We start from the raw sequence: 9,630 nt of genomic DNA, 5'->3' as shown, positions 1-9,630 counted from the left end.
TGAGAGGTGAAGGAAGAACCAGAAGAGTGTCACTTCAGAAATCATGGGAGGAGACATTCAGGAAAGGTGAGGTTGTCAGTATGTGAAGTGCTCTGAGGAGTCAGTAAGGACTGAAAATGTCTACTGGATGCAATACAGTGGAGATGCTTGGTGACTTTATTAAGGATGGTTTTGGTAAATCAATGGGGCCAGAAGTTAGAGTGGAGGGGTTGAGGGCCAAGTGGGAAGTGAGGAAATGGGCAACAAGTGTAGACAACTCCACGGAGGCATTTAGCTGTAAAAGGAGAGGAAAGAGATGGGCAGGACAGGGGTGGAATGTGACACATTAGATGCTTTCTTAAGTAGGAAAAGGTTTATCCTGGCTACGCATCAAGGTGATGATCCAGTTAAGACAGAATCATTGAATATACAGGTGAGGAAAGGAGGCTACCGATAGTTCCTTTGAACGCAGGAGGAGATGGGCTCAAAAGAGCAAAAAAGAAGGGTTGTTTCATCAGAGTTTCAAAATTCCTAGTACTGGGGCGCCTGGGTGGCTCAGTGGGTTAAAGCTTCTGCCTTTGGCTCAGGTCATGATCTCAGGTTCCTGGGATCGAGCCCAACATCAGGCTCTCTGCTCAGCGGGGAGCCTGCTTCCTCCTCTCTCTCTCTCTTTCTCTCACTCTCTCTCTCTGCCTGCCTCTCTGCCTACTTGTGATCTCTGTCTGTCAAATAAATAAATAAAATCTTTTTAAAAAATTCTTAGTACTGTATTTCTACTAAGGCTGTACTAGTATATAACTGGGGTGTTTTGTTTGAAATACCAGGTCAACTTATAAAATTACAAGTTTACAAAATTCTTTACATATATATTGTCTTTTTTTGTTCTCTTCACATCTCAAAATTATCCAATTACTATGAAACATGTTTAAAAATGTAACCAGTGTCTATAAACATTATGATATCTGAAGAAAAGTATTATTTATTCAGAAAAATAGAATTTAAGTAGTTTAGAGAAAGAAAATCCAGAAAACTGTTTTTGGCATACTCTTCTAGAATATTCTTTATCTTCTGAGTAACTGAAGGAAATCCAAACGGAAAATAACACCAACATTTGTATGATGATGTGCCATCTTTTTCCTCAAAGCAGAACCACTGAGCTAACAGGGAAGCAGACTGCTACAGTCCTGGGTCATCACCTGGTTCCTTACAAAGTCCCTGGCCAGTGTTTTTTTACCCCTCATTCACTGGCAGTTTAACTCATGTAAATTCAGAGCCATTCTCATTCCAACTCAAAAAGGGGAAAGGTCTCTCCATGAGGATCATCACTCAGAGGAGTTATTCCCCTTTCAAGGTCAAGCCCCACAAAGCCACTGAGGAGCTCACATTTACCTATTACCATGGGCTGCAACTCATTCTTCCATAGACCATTCATTTACAGATTCCTTCTCTAGTCTCATTTGCAGAGACCTTCAGGCAACTCACAGAGAAGGCCACAGGGACAAGTGCATAATGAAAATGAATACAACCCTTCACCACTAAGTCTTAGATTCATATAATCTAGGAGAATTCTAAGGAACCATGGGTTAGTGGGATCAAGCAGGGAAACCTCTCACCAATGGGGGTGCCCCTTATCAGCTTCTCTAACACAGCACTATGGCCTCTATTTGAACCCCTCAAGTGACAGGGGGATTCTATGCCATGAAACTGACACCAGAGAAAACAGGACACTCTCTTTGAGTTTTTAAAATGTTCTCCTTAGGAAGATAGGCTTGACCCCAATGAACCTTGGATACCACAAAAAAAGCAGATTCCCGCTTCACACAAAGGGCCATTTGAATGGATCTCACAGACTCATGTTAGCTGGTCTCTCTCTTTCCTTCTAATCAACAGGGTCTCCCGCCTAAGCCCACTTACAATCCAATATCATGGTTGGAAAAGTCCTCTGGGTATACAGCCCCACGTCTTCTGGGAGATTTTACTGGTTTGTCCTCTTTCCCTCATGGAGAAATGGTGGCTGTTCCATTCTTTCACTAAGAAGAAACCTTCAGAATTTGATAGAAGGGTCATGTCCTACCTTAAACCCACTTAACAAGGCAAAGTTAAGTCCACACAGCAGAATGGTGAGAGGAAGAAGGCTCAGGCAAGAGCCCTCCTCGGACAGTGGCTTGTGAAAAGCAGGGCATCATGGGAACTGGGGCTGCTGCTCAGCTTTGCCAGCAATGCTGGCTCAGCCTCCATCCACAGCACCCCCACCCACCCAAGTGGAGGCAGACAAGATTGCAGAGTTCATAGTCTCCTTTACAGAAAGGAGAGCTAATGTCACTTAAAGTCCTGCAACCTGCTTTTGAAAGTAATGATTCTGGATATTACTGGGTTTTTTATTATCATGCACATCTTTCCATATCTATACATATAGATTGACCTCATTCATTTCGTAAGCTGAGTAGTACTCCGTTAAGTGGACGTACATTATTTATTTACATTAGCTCTTCTTAGACAGCTGAGATACTTCCAAGTCCTTCCAAAACTATAGTGACAATTTTCATGCATACACTTGTGGGCACTTCCCTTAGCAGTCTCTGCCATCTGTGAATCCCTTTCCCTTCACCTTTTTTTCCCACAATAAGCAATTAGCACCTTTTTGCACACATCTCTGTGCACACGTATAGTAGTTCTGAGGATATATCTCTTGAAGCTAAACTTGCTACACCAGAAAGGATGAATGTTTTTAAAATTAACCTTCAAATTGCCCTCCTAGAGGCCTTACTGATTTGTATAATCTCAGCAGTGGGAACCTAAGAATAAGTGCTTCCCTCATATCGACTACAACTTCGGCGATTTCTAAGTTTTAATTTTTGACAATTGGTTAGGTGGGAAATGGACTTTTTTTTTTTTTTTAAGAATTGCATTTGCCTGGTTATTGGTGAGATTGAACATCCGTTTACATCTTTGTTGGTCATGTTTATTTCTACCTTGGTGGTGTGCCTGTTCACAGCCTTTGCTGTTTCTCTTCTGAGTTGTCTTTTTTCACACTGAGAGGAGCGCTCAGTACAATGAATACTTCATTAATATTCAATCTGTTTTATACACTACAGACTTCTTTTCACAGGTCCGTCACTTAACTTTCAACTTTTCTTGTCTTTGTTCATTTTTCTGTTGACATCGTCATATTTTCTGCTGATTTATAAGGACTTTCTCTACCTGAAGGGTATCTATCTTCGTCACCAGTCTCGCAAATATGTTTGTGCTCACCATTTTGTTTTCGGCTTTGTTGAGTCAGAAAAGATTTTTCGTTTATTTAGACACAGACGTATGCCTGTGGATATCTTAGGACTTTACGAAGTTTTTCCCCAGCCCGTCCTGAGGTATTCCCCAATATCTTCTTTAGCTTTCCCTAGCCATGACTCTTCAACGCATCTGGAATTTATTTGTTGTGGAGGTATGCCGGAGGAATCTCATTTTTTGTTTCCAAAATAGTTGGTTACATTTCTCGGTATCTTTCATCAAATTAGTCATCCTTTCCTCTCTGGTTCGTAATCCCAACTTACTCATATACTCTTTATTTGGACTTAAAAGAGATTGAAATGATTAATATCAACAATCTTGACTTCATTTACAAGGGAGAGAAGAATCATTATTTGCTTTGGCTAGGAAAGGAGAGTGTGGTGTGGGATAAAATCGGGGGCAGGCAGTTAGGAGAGTCATGGAATTTGCTGTGAAAAAGGAAAGTCTGAGGAGGGAATGGCAAGAGAAAACTACTGAGTCACAGCAGGAAGGCTGTTATCGCAGAAAGGATGGGGGTGGGGGGAGGGGAAAGGAGTCCTGGAGAAAGTCTTACAAAGCAGATGATGCAAGCAGGACTGAGGAAGGGGCCCTGGGCTCCCCCCCCCCCACCCCCGCGCTGAAGGGGAAAGCGTCCCAGTCGGTCCCCTGGCCATAGAGCCAAAATGGCGGTCACAAAGCCTGGAGTAGAGTGCGTGGGGAGTCATGGTTTGCTAATTAACTACTATGAAGAACGGATGTTGAGGCCATATTAAATAGCTTTAAAGTAATACATGTTCATTATTAAAAAGAGAGAAAACATTATTAAAATGAGAGAAAAGAGAAAAAAATAGAATAATGCCAGCTGCCTCCTATGGAGCACCTACTACGGCCCAGCACTTTATCAGCTGCTTTACATATATTTTATTTTACAAAGAAGAAAATGAAAACTCCCGTAATTCCACCACCAGGGATGAACTACTGTTAACACTCTGCTGTGTTTCCTTCCCATCTTGCCCTTCTGACAGGTTCTGAGACACCTGCTAATATTTATTGAGCCCTTACTCCCATGCCCAGACTAATAAAATATTTTGGACTTTAAAAAAAAAAAAAAAAAAAAAAAACTTTTGTAAGCCTTGTAACAATCCTAAGAGAAAAGGGCCCTTATTGTTTTAATTTTACAGATAAGGGGCTTGGGACCAAAGAGCTTAAGTAAAGTGCCCATTCTGTGTACTCAGTTTTGTAGATGACTTTGTATCATTTAAGCTAGTACCAGGAGGGTTTTCTCACATCAGTGACTCTCCCGAAGCAGAGATCATTTACAGCTGCCTGACATCCCCTCTCACGGGTATGCCGTTTACTTAACCATTTCAGTACTTCCGTTCAATCGCTAATGAGTTTTTAATAGAATAAACACTGCTGTTAGGAACTGAACATCCTTGCCCTGAAAACTCTGTGCATATCTAAACACGCAAATTCTTTTGAAAAATGACAGTGGAATTACTGAGTCAAGGTTTTTTCAGGCTTCTTCTCCATACTGTCAAATTGCCCTCCAGATAGGTCCTATCATTTTACACCCCACCAGAAACGAACAAAAGCACCCGTTCTATGCCCTTGCCAACACTATTACTGATTTTAAATCTTGACCAATTCATTTTTTAAAAAATAAAAATAAATCCTAACCTATTTAAATGGGCAAACAATTATGTCACATTTTAGTTTGTTTTTACCATGAGGGAGAAACAAAAAGAGACCGTGGTTCTTCCAAAATTCTTAATTAAGCCTCTCTCTAACGCCAAGCACTCTTCTGGAGGCTAAAGATGGGACAATGAGCAAAACCAAGCCAACCCCTGCCTTCCTGGGACTCTCAACCTAACATCGAACGTACTGACCCAGTAAATTCCAGTTGTAAGTTCTCTGTCTTTAGTGTTTACCAGCCCCTTTTAAAATAAAGCACTAAGGACTCATTTAATCCTCACAACAACTCTTTTGGGTAGTGACTATTATTACCCCCATTTTACAGATGAGGAAATTGAGTCATCAAAGATCAAGTAAGCTGTGCCAGGTCAGACGGGAAGGTACCAAAGGCAAGACTCAGACCCAGGCAGGCTGGCTCCTGGACGTCTAACCACCACACCACACTACCTCCCCTCTGCCTGAGGTGTGCTAAGGGGCCACTGAGTCCCTGAAGGGATGGAAAGAAGATATAGAAAAATAGGAAAACCAAAATAAAATGTGTATGAGGGACTCCTGGGTGGCTCAGATGGTCAAGCTTCTGCCCTCAGTTCAGGTCATGATTTCAGGGTCCTGGGATCCAGTGCGGTGTCAGGATCCTTGCTCAGGAAGGAAGCCTGCTTCTCCCTCAGCCTGCCGCTGTCCGTCCTTCTGTTTTCTCTCTCTCTCCCTCTCTCTCACAAATTAATAAAATCTTTTAAAATTTCAAAAGAAGAAGAAGCAGCAAAGAAAATGTGTTTGAACAAATAGGAAGAGGATCAGACATATGCGTTCCTTTGGTCCAGAAATATTATCACGGAGTCCTGAACTGTATCTTTCCTCTCCTTGTGTCGGGGGTGGGGGTAAGGACAACTTGCAGCAAAAAGCAGCAGAGCATACATACATACACTGGGTAATAAACTGGAACAGTCCAAAGACAGAGGAAAGGAATGGTTTAAATTCCCCTGCTATGAGGCAGCGTCCTTGGACATCCTAGCCCTCAAGGAATGGCAACTACAGAGGGTTCAATCCTAGTAGCTTTCAGAACTCAGCAGACAGGGCAGGGAGAGGGGAGGAGAGGAGGGCCGGGAATGGAAACTTGTACTTTTCCTGGGCTTCTGGCCAAGCAATCTCCCAGTTTGGCCTGAGGCTACTTACTGCCTTCTCCTGACCTGCACTTCTGCGGGAGCCCGCGGGGCACGTTCCCCTGGGCTGCAGCGCCACCTAGCAGATGTGCCCTTGAAATGGCACCAGAACCGCCTGGGCAATCCTGGAGTCGGTCAACCACCACCTAGCCTCCGTGCTCAGTGCAGAGGTCACCGGGAGAAAACAAGTCATTGTCCTTGAGAAGGTCACCATCCATCAGGGGAGACCATCCCAGGTTCTAGAGCAGAGACTTATGCAAGCACCTAGGGAACAGGGAGCACCAGGGAGGAGCGGGGCTGACCTTCAATGCGGTTCCCATTCCGGAAAGGCCACACAGAGGAAGCCATATTCAAACCACTTCTTAACAAACAGAAGATGTGTTGCTATTAGTCTAGCGGTAGAAGATGAAAGGCAAGGAGATGGAAGGAAGGAGACCGGAGGTTCGAAGGCCCAGGAGTGTGACAGGTGAGTGCATTCAGGGAAGGTTGGAAAGTTCAAATCGCAAGCCAATAGCAACCTTAACAGAGGATCAAGTTTAACTTCCTTATTCGCAGAGGCCATTCCTGACATTCAGGCAAGGAGGGGACTTCATGCAGATTCACACCACCCTGGAACCCATATCTCCTGACACTGGGTCCCAGGCTCTTCCTCTGAACCACGGACGAACAAGGCCAGCAGCCAGCTCTCTAGAAAAGGTCACTATTACCTGCCAGGACCCAGTAGTAAGGCTGTGCCCATGGAACTTACACCTTGAACTCAAGAAGACCTGCTTGCGTTCAGAGCCCATGTCCATCAGTAGCTATGGGGCTTGCATCAGGGTGCTTAGTCTTGCTGAGTCTCCCTTTCCGTATCTCTTGGGTGGGAATCATAGAAGTCCTTACCCTATGGAGAGAGTTAATCTCAGGGACACAATGCCCAGCATATGCTCTATGCTCACTCATCAGGTAGTAAAGATCACAATTGTAATATTGTCACTCTATTGAAATATTACTAGTATTTTTCTTACTTGAAAGTATCCATTAGTATTAATTGATTGTTTATGATGTATTATTTCTACCGTTTTAGTCCTGAATGCTTCCTGGAGAAACTGGAGCTATTCTATCTGGGGAAGAACAAACACAGAAGCCACAGTCCTATTTTAAAACTTGAAGGGCTGAGCTGGAACAGAAGGAGTGGAGGTGGTCTGAGGGGCCCCAGGGGGCTGGGCCAATGATGGTTGAGAGTTGCGGGATGGAAGATTTTACGTCCAAGTAAAGAAAACCTTCCTTACCCTCTGGGTGGCCTTGGGAGAAAGGTATGCACTTGCTCTTGGAAATATTCCTCCGAGACCAGATGACCATGTGTCAGGCCCTCACCCCACCTTGCACAGGACAGGAGATCATCTAGTCCATTTCACTTTCTGATCCCTTAAACATCTAATTTAGCTCTGCTTTCTAGGGGAATATGATTTGGTAGGTCATCTGGGAAGACAGATGTCTATGTTTATAAATTTCAAAGTCATGAGCAATGCTCAAAGAAGTAGGAATCCAAAATGCATAACCCTGTTTTTCAGAGTAATTCATTAGATTTTTGCTGGAAATGTGAGGAAGAGGCTGAGAAGTCCATGTCAGATTGGAGACACGGGGAATGGGACAGAGGAACAGAGGGCAGCTCAGCCTTATTCACCAGGTGCTGCTTGGAAAATGTGTCTTCATTCTGAGAAGATGGGAAGAGCTTTCACCATGCTGATAGTCACACAGGGTGTAGAGGTATCATCTTAAAATCATTAAATAACAGAACACCTTGAATGCTCCCTGTTCAAACATTTATGTAGAATCTGCTGTGTGCAAAGCATTTGGAATATTCAAGTAAATCTAGGGATGCCTGGGTGGCTCAGTCAGTTAAATGTCTGCTTTCAGCTCAGGTCATGATCCTGGGGTCCTGAGATGGAGTCTCTATCAGGCTTCCTGCTCAGCAACGAGCCTGCTTCTCCCTCTTCCTGCAGCTCCTCCTGCTTGTGCTCTCTCTTTCTGTATCTCTTTCTGTCTCTGACAAAGAAAGAAAGGAAGAAAGAAAGAAAGAAAGAAAGAAAGAAAGAAAGAAGAAAGAAAGAAAGAAAGAAAGAAAGAAAATCTTTCAAAGTAAATCTAAAACCAGAGTCTATATGAAGCTAGGAGGTATATACTCTAGGAAAGTAATAAGACCCAGGCACAAAATAACTGTGATCCAAAGCCGAAAACCCTAATGTTACAATCAACATGTGACATTGCATGACTCTCTGTAAGAGGCATTGGAGGAAGGTTTTGTGGAGGAACTGATAGTTGGGCTAGGCCTTTAATAACACATAGGATTTGGATCCCAAATGATAGATGGGAAGAACTTCTCAGGGGAGACAGGCAGTGTGGGCAGAGCATCAGGGGACTCAAGTATGGACTAGAGGTGGGAAAGTAGAGTCCCACTGCGGTCAGAGCACAGGGTGGTACAGGATATAAGATCAGAGAAGTCATCCTTCCACAATCCCACTCCCAGGTATATAGCCAAGAACATTGAAAGCATGCCTCCACATAAAAACCTGTACACCAGTGTTCACAGCAGCAATACTCATAATAGCCAAAAAGTGGAAACAACCCAAATGTCCATCAACTGATGAATGGGTAAATAAAATGTAGTACATCTACCTATGCCATATCATTTAGCGTTGGCAATAAAAAGGAATGGTGGGCCGATAAATGTTACAACATGGATGAACCTTAGAAACATGTGCTCAGGGAAAGAAGTCAGACAGACACACACACAAAAGCCACACATGATATGATTCCACGTATATGAAAGGCCCGAAACCGGCAAATCTATAGAGACAGAAAGACTGGTGGTTGCCCAAGGCTGGAGGGGATACATGATGGCATGTTTTGAAAGTTACACTTCAGATTTTCTGGCTCTTCCCACTGTTAGAGAATTCCTCTGCTCGCAGCTCCCTCCAGGACTCTCCAGCCAAACTTGCCCTCCGGGTGAGCCTGGGAGGCAATTCTGAGTGTCCCCAGACATCCCAACTGAATGTTGCCCATCGTCGCAGATGTCCAAGACCGACTCATCGTGCCTTCACCGAGAGCAGCACCCTCCCCAAGACCGACTCATCGTGCCTTCACCGAGAGCAGCACCCTCCCCAGACTTTCCTGCCTCTTATTCGTACCAAATATGGCAGGAAAATACTCTGGTAAGTTAACAAGTACATCTTGACTCTCATTTTTCTTTTTTTAAAGCGCTCTCTTCACCCATTAAAGCAAAATCAGGAGGCTAAGACATTCAGGACTTAACTGCCTCCAAGCAAAGCTGGCATAGCTGAGATGTAAAGAGAAAGCAAAGAATCAGATTCTTGGCTTTTGGAGTGGGCTTTGGAAAGTCATAGCAAAAACAGTCTTGAAAGCCAAGAATGTGGTTTGGAAGAGCCAAGCATTTTAAGATTGAATAAGGCTCTGAGTTCTAGAGGCATGGTTTGCAGCATGGGAAGCAGAGTCAAAGGAGTGGGAACCTTAACTCCAGCTATCCATGGCT

This window comes from Mustela nivalis (assembly GCF_964662115.1).
Source record: "Mustela nivalis genome assembly, chromosome: 13".
In the NCBI taxonomy this organism is placed as follows: Eukaryota; Metazoa; Chordata; class Mammalia; order Carnivora; family Mustelidae; genus Mustela; species Mustela nivalis.
The sequence above is the reverse complement of the archived record's forward strand: the minus strand, read 5'-3'. Positions refer to the sequence as shown.